The sequence below is a fragment of the Glycine soja genome, chromosome 7, assembly GCF_004193775.1.
Source record: "Glycine soja cultivar W05 chromosome 7, ASM419377v2, whole genome shotgun sequence".
NCBI classification, from domain to species: domain Eukaryota; kingdom Viridiplantae; phylum Streptophyta; class Magnoliopsida; order Fabales; family Fabaceae; genus Glycine; species Glycine soja.
In genome coordinates this window covers 25,680,381-25,687,711 of record NC_041008.1, presented here as the reverse complement: position 1 = coordinate 25,687,711, position 7,331 = coordinate 25,680,381, and the positions used below count along the sequence as shown (strand labels likewise).

Sequence of the window (7,331 nt, the reverse complement as noted above, 5' to 3'; positions counted from 1 at the left end):
ACGTATGGTCTACTTGGGCCAGCAACATTCGGGAAATAAGGTTGTTGTTGTTGTTGTTGTTGCTGCTGTGAAGGATTCGACCATCTAAGGTTGGGATGATTCCTCCACCCGGTGTTGTACCTATTGCTGGAGAGGTCATAATTGTTTTGTTGTGGCTGATTTTGCTGCTGAGGTTGAGGAGGTCTATTGTAGATGTTTGCAGCATAAGCTTTAGGCTGTTGAATTGCTTCAGATTGTTGCACAAAAGGGCAAAGGTCTGTGTGGTGGTAGGCAGAGGAGCATAAACCATAGAGTCTGTCGACAGGTGCAGATTTTTGATTCACGGCCAGTTGGGTTACCAGGTTAACCAAGGCATTTAGTTTACCTTCAAGTTTCTTAGTCTCGGCTGATGAAGATGAATTTGTGGTTACTTCATGCACTCCTCTAATGACAATAACATCACTTTTGGCACTAAATTGCTGGGAGTTGGAAGCCATCTTCTCAATTAAATTTCTGGCTTCAGCAGGAGTCATGTCTCCTAAGGCTCCACCACTGGCAGCATTTGTCATACTTCTCTCCATGTTACTGAGTCCTTTATAAAAATATTGGAGAAGAAGCTTGTCGCAACCTACCCTTCGGCGGGAGGGCGACGCGAGACTCGCGGGAAGCGTGTTCCACGAAAGGAATACGCGCGGAGTCGCCACCAACGTTTATTTGAGGAAAACGTCGGAAAAACCAGAAAAGATGCGATCTACGAACTTTTAAGTGAAAGGTTCGGGAGTTGTTTTTACGCACGAGGAAGGTATTAGCACCCCACACGTCCGTCCCAAGGGACGGCAGCCTTTAATCGAATGTGCAAACATGACTTTGATTTTTTATGTTCCCTTTTTATGTCTTTATATCCTTTATACCCTTTTTATATTTTTCTCTTTTTGTGGTCGACAAGGGTGTTTCCCTTTGCTCCTACGTATTCCTCAATTGCGATGAGGAAATCAGACCTACGTAGTTCTTTTTTATCAAGTGATTCTTTTTTACTTTAAGAGGTGATCATTTTAAGGCGTTGGACCTTAAAAATGATCCATTTTACTTAGTGAGAAATTGAGATGACAAACTTCAAAAGCCTATTTTTGTGGACGAGCTTGACTAGGCGAATTGATTTTAGCCTTTAGTTTCACTTTAGTTATTAATCAATTCGATTAAGAATGAGAAATCCCAAAGAGAAAACGTCCGATTGATTTTCCGCTTTATTTTACTAAAAGATATTTTTTGATTATTATATTATTTTTTTACCTCTTTTTGATTTCCAACGCGGTTACGGCACGACCGAACGGTCGGAATTCATTTTAACCAAAATTATCGGATAATACAATTCAAACGTTCGGTGGAAATTTATTTTATTTTTAAGTTAAGCGAGAAATGACTTAAGTAAAATGGCTTAAGCACGTCAACAGGGGGTATAAAAAGTAAACAAAACGAGAATAAAAATGCACGAAACACAATGTGGGCCACTACGGGCACATAGAATGAATCGAAAAGCTTGGTTCGAGGTACTTACCCGTTGAAGATCGAAGAACGATGAAGAACGAATGAAGAACGTCGAAGAACGGTTGAAACCTTTGCGAGATTCCTCACGAAAAACGTTACGGAAACGTTTCGGAAGCGCCTCGGCTTAGATTTTCTTCACGGAAACAATTTTTCCAAGTAAATTCGAAAGAGAGAGAAGTGCCTAAGGGGCTGAACCCTTTCCTTCTTCACTTCCTCCCCTATTTATAGCAAAATAGGGGAGGTGGTTGCCGCCCAGCTCGCCCAGGCGAGCTCAACTCGCCCAGGCGAGCAGGGTTGCTTCCTCCAGAAGCAATCGCCTTCTGGAGGAATATTCTGGAGGGCCCAAGTGGGCCTGGGTGCTATTTGCACCCCCATTTTTACTAAGTACACCCCCCTCTGCTGTTTTTTGGTGATTCTTTTTTCGTAAAGTTACGGAAACTTACGAATTTCGTAACGATACTTGTTTTCTTTCCGTAATGTTACGGAACCTTGCGGATTACATAATCATCCCCTTTTTGACTTACGGAATGTTACGGAACCTCACTTAATTATGCAACGATGCTTCCATTTGATTTCCGGTGTGTCACGGAAACTTACGGATTGTGCATCAATATTTTTTTGGTTTTTCGGCATGTCCTGGAATTTCACAAATTGCCTAATGATGGGTGCCAAGCACCTCACGAGGACCAAAGAATGGTCGCACGTCATCGAGCAAAGGTCCCCGGACGAAATTAGGGTATGACAAAGCTGCTCAAAAATCTGGTGGTGAGGGCAACTGGCACATAGTTTCTTAAATCTCTCCCAATATTCATATAAGCTCTCTCCACTGAGTTGTCTAATGCCTGAAATATCCTTTTTGATGGTCGTGGTTCTCGAAGCAGGGAAAATTTTTTCTAAGAATACTCTTTTGACGTCATCCCAACTCGTGATGGACTGTGGAGCAAGGTAATAAAGCCAGTCCTTTGTCACTCCCTCTAAAGAATGAGGAAAGGCCTTCAGAAATATGTGATCCTTCTGGACATCTGGGGGTTTCATGGTGGAGCAGACAATATGGAATTCTTTCAGATGTTTGTGCGGGTCTTCACCTGCAAGGCCATGAAACTTTGGAAGCAAATGCATCAGTCCAGTTTTAAGAACATATGGGACATCCTCATCAGGGTATTGGATGCACAAGCTTTTGTAGGTGAAATCAGGTGTAGCCATTTCCCTTAGAGTCCTCTCACGGGGTGGAGGTTGTGCCATATTCTCAGAATGTTCAAAACTATAATGCTCAAAATCAGGATGCTCGAAATTATCAACCACAAAATGCTCAGACTCACCAATAATAGAATGCTCAGGATGCTCAAAAGGTACAAAATAATGCCTAACTAATCTATGAAATGTCCTATCTATCTCAGGATCAAAGGGTTGTAAGTCAGATGGATTGCCCCTAGTCATACAATACATTCAGAATGCACAACTAGTTGCCTTCTTATGTAAGTAACAGTGTAGGTTTGAACTACAGCTACCCTCAAATGATATCCAAATGACTTGAAATTTTGTGAGCAACACCCTAAAATCATGAAAAGGTGGCACAAAAATTTTAAGGCAAAAATTCAAAGGCTAACTATGGAAACTACCTAAGGAAAGTTTAGAAAAATAAAACAATAAAACTTGAAAAATAAAAAAAAACTAGTAAACAGACGATTTTGGCTAGCTAGAGACCTCAGCCGGCCTTTGGTAGGTTGCCACAATATGGGAAATTTTTTTCTACCCCAAATACATATATAATAATAGTCATTCTGATACTCAGAGCAAAAGTTATGACCGTTTGAAGTTTTGACAAAAATCAAATTCACTACTTTTTTGGAACTTTCAAATCTGACCAAACAAAGGGCTACAACTATTTTTCCCACAAAATATGGATCAAAAGAACCTACCACACCAAAATTCAGCCAAAAATAACAACCTTAACTATCAAAACAAAAATCGCCAATTAAATTGTCAGTCTCTGCATGTAAATGACTTGTTGTTCCCGGAGGAACAAAAGGTGCAGAAGACTATGTCAGTCTCTGCATGCTATCAAGCGTTCTGTCTTACAGATAGCAAAAGAATGTTTATACGGATAACCACTCGGGTATTTCCGCGTATCATCGGGCCCGCCGCCTCTGGATGATACAAGGGTGCAGAATGACCAAACTTGGTCTCTGCTTGTCATCGGGCCCGCCGCCTCTGGATGACAAAAGGGTGCGAATAACCGCAAGGTATCTCCGCGTATCATCGGGCCCGCCGCCTCTGGATGATACAAGGGTGCAGAATGACCAAACTTGGTCTCTGCTTGTCATCGGGCCCGCCGCCTCTGGATGACAAAAAGGTGCGGATAACCGTAAGGTATCTCCGCGTATCATCGGGCCCGCCGCCTCTGGATGATACAAGGGTGCAGAATGACCAAACTTGGTCTCTGCTTGTCATCGGGCCCGCCGCCTCAGGATGACAAAAGGGTGCGAATAACCGTAAGGTATCTCCGCGTATCATCGGGCCCGCCGCCTCTGGATGATACAAGGGTGCAGAATGACCAAACTTGGTCTCTGCTTGTCATCGGGCCTGCCGCCTCTGGATGACAAAAGGGTGCGGATAACCGTAAGGTATCTCCGCGTATCATCGGGCCCGCCGCCTCTGGATGATACAAGGGTGCAGAATGACCAAACTTGGTCTCTGCTTGTCATCGGGCCCGCCGCCTCTGGATGACAAAAGGGTGCGAATAACCGTAAGGTATCTCCGCGTATCATCGGGCCCGCCGCCTCTGGATGATACAAGGGTGCAGAATGACAAAACTTGGTCTCTGCTTGTCATCGGGCCCGCCGCCTCTGGATGACAAAAGGGTGCGGATAACCGTAAGGTATCTCCGCGTATCATCGGGCCCGCCGCCTCTGGATGATACAAGGGTGCAGAATGACCAAACTTGGTCTCTGCTTGTCATCGGGCCCGCCGCCTCTGGATGATACAAGGGTGCACGTCACATGACCTCAGGGTCAGTATGACAAAGATTATGGGGCGGCCGACAAAAGCAAAGCTCTTGCTCCTACGTATCCTCCAATGAGGAACTCAGACCTACGTAGTTCTGGGTAACTTGTGAGACTTGAAAAAGTCTCGGTGTTTTCTCCACTAAAATGCAAACATGCTTTAGCAAAGAGACAAATATTCCAACTGATTTAGAGCACCATATGCTTTTTTGAGTGAAAAACAATGCGTCTACCGGGGAAGGAGAGTCTGCTGATGAAATCTCCCATAACCATAAATGAGATTTTGGATGTTAGCATTTCGTTTCTAAATGACCATTTAGAGGAAACACTGGGTTCGACAAAAATAGAAGAAATCCACTCAAAGTGTATCAATCTCGCACAGGTAAGTGTTTCATCCTAATTCCGAACCATAGATATGTCATGACTTGACTTTGCAAATTATTTCCTATCAAATCAAAAATTACATGCGTGATCATGGATCAATAGGGCTTCCCTTGGGAATGGGTTCTTTTGGTGGGTTTTTCGGCTTTTGTGTGTTTTTGGCTTTTGATTTTTCTGGCTTTTTTCTTTTTCTGTTTTTGTTTAGTGCGGGGCGAGGGAAAAAAAAAGTCGCTAGCGCACGGGATTTTGGTTGGTAATCAAAGGGAGAAGACCATTTTAGGTCGTGGTTTCCTTTCCTTCTTCTTGTTCATTTGGTGACAATTCTGTACTGTTCAGATATTGTCTGGTCTAAAGACCTCTCTGCACATTTCTTCTGGTTTCTTTGACCAGGAGCTTCCTTCTTTTTTACTTTCTCCCATTCTTTGGTTGGGAATTTCCTTTCTTTTCTTTTTTCTCTTTCTCCCACTCTTTGATTGGGAATTTCCTTTCCTTCCTTTTTTGCTTTCTCTTTGATTGGGAATTTCCTTTCCTTCCTTTTTTGCTTTCTCTTTGATTGGGAATTTCCTTTCCTTCCTCTTTTGCTTTCTCTTTGATTGGAAATTCCCTTTCCTTCTTTTTTCTTTGCTTCCGAGGGTAAGGTTTATGGTGAGTCAGGATTTTGGCTCAAGGCTTGTAGAATGGCTAGACATGATACATGTCAGGGTTTGGTTTGGCTCAAGGATAAAAAGGGATGCCCCACATTATTTCCATGACACAAATGCAAAAATGATGATTTGGAAACTTTATGCAAAACTGGTCATGCATGCACCTATGCGGACACTTAAGTGTCAAATTTTTATGGTCATGTGATACTAGGGCTCAGGATTCATTTCCTCTATTTTAATCAACCCAATGTTTCCAAAATATGTTCTTTTATCAATTTGTGCATTCATCCGAGTCCATTTCGGGCGTCCGGGGAAATTTCACAGCATTCACCCTTCAGGTGTAGACACATTTTCCAAAAATTAGTTATGATCAGAATTTTTTCAAAGAAAAGTTGGAAATCGTCTCTTTTCAAAAGCATGTCGTTTTTTAGCTAGACAACTTATTTTCTCTTTTTCCACCTTTTTCCTTACTTGCCTTCTTCTTTTTTCTTATTTGCTCTCTTTTTCTTTACTTGCCCTCTTCTTTCCCTTTTGTTCTCTTTTCCATTTCATTTTCTTTTCTTTTCTATTTTTATTTTTATCATGATTTTTTTTTGTTTATTTTACATATATACTTTTGGACGATGTTCCTAAACGAAGAACTCTACACGGTTCCAGAATTTCAAACATCATCGATAGTAAGGATATATAAATACTAACGCACCAATCTAAACAAAAATGTATGCACTGTACAAATGACAATCGAAACAACAAAAACAAACATTAGTCTCTCAAGTCAAAACAATAACATAGAATAAAAATGACAAAAGAAATATGAAAGAAAACATGAATCTGGGGATCTCCCAGTCACGTGTCTCCACTCCCTCCCAAGAAGTCAAGCAAATCGGCCATCTCCTCATCCTCATGGGCTTCTTCTCCATCGCCGGGAGCTTCTGGGGGTGCCTCTCCTGCTTGGGCCTCGGGCCAATCTCCGGGCCATGCTACCTCTGCCCTGAACTGGTCTGGAGTAGGGCATGAAAAAGAAGCGAAGCCCTGGCTCTGCATGCTAAGGCTCATCTGGTACAGACAGTCATGGGTCCGTACATGTGCTCGGTGGTTGGCCGCCTGCTGGCGAACCAAATGCCGTAAATACTGCTCTATGTCAAATGCCCCAGCCTGGCCAGCCTGATGAGGTGGCGGTGGCACGCCTGCGGCCTGTGGAGCATCACCCTGAGCCTGTCTCTGGGTACAGTACTTCTCAATAAAAACCCGGGTGATGGGCGGCCGAATCACCTTGGTAGGTGCAACGGGGACTCCGAACGACTGGCAGAGTCCTGTGATCAGTGCGGGGAATCCCAGGGCCCTGTTGGACTTATCTGGGTCCAAAGGGTGCCTAGTGGGCGCCATACCTGTAAAAATATATATGGCATCAGCGATCAACTGAGCCACATGGATGCTCATCCGTGTCAGGATGGCGTACACCAGCTGGCACTTAGGCATGGGGAGGTCGGAATTATGATCGGTGGGCAGGATGTTGCTGAGGAGCAACGTCATCCATATCTGGGTCAGGGTGGTCATATTGGTGCGCATGATTCGCACTTGCCTCCCTGCAGCAGTCCGGGCAAAATCCTGCCCCGGTATACATAGCAGCTGGGCGATGGCCTCCTCATCGAACCCATCAGACCGGTTCCTCCTCTGGCCATACTCGCATTCCTGGCCCTCTTCCAATACCATCGGATATCCCAGGAGCTGGCTGATAGCGTCGGCATCGAACGGGATCCACTGACCCCTAACCCAGGAT

General features: G+C 43.9%; 1 non-coding gene across 1 annotated transcript; it reads left to right on the top strand.

Annotated features, from left to right (window-relative positions):
- The first annotated feature begins 2,281 nt into the window (after positions 1–2,281).
- LOC114420783 lies at positions 2,282–2,388 on the top strand. Its single transcript, XR_003668416.1, has one exon. It is a non-coding gene; the product is annotated as a small nucleolar RNA R71 (small nucleolar RNA).
- Positions 2,389–7,331: the final 4,943 nt, after the last annotated feature.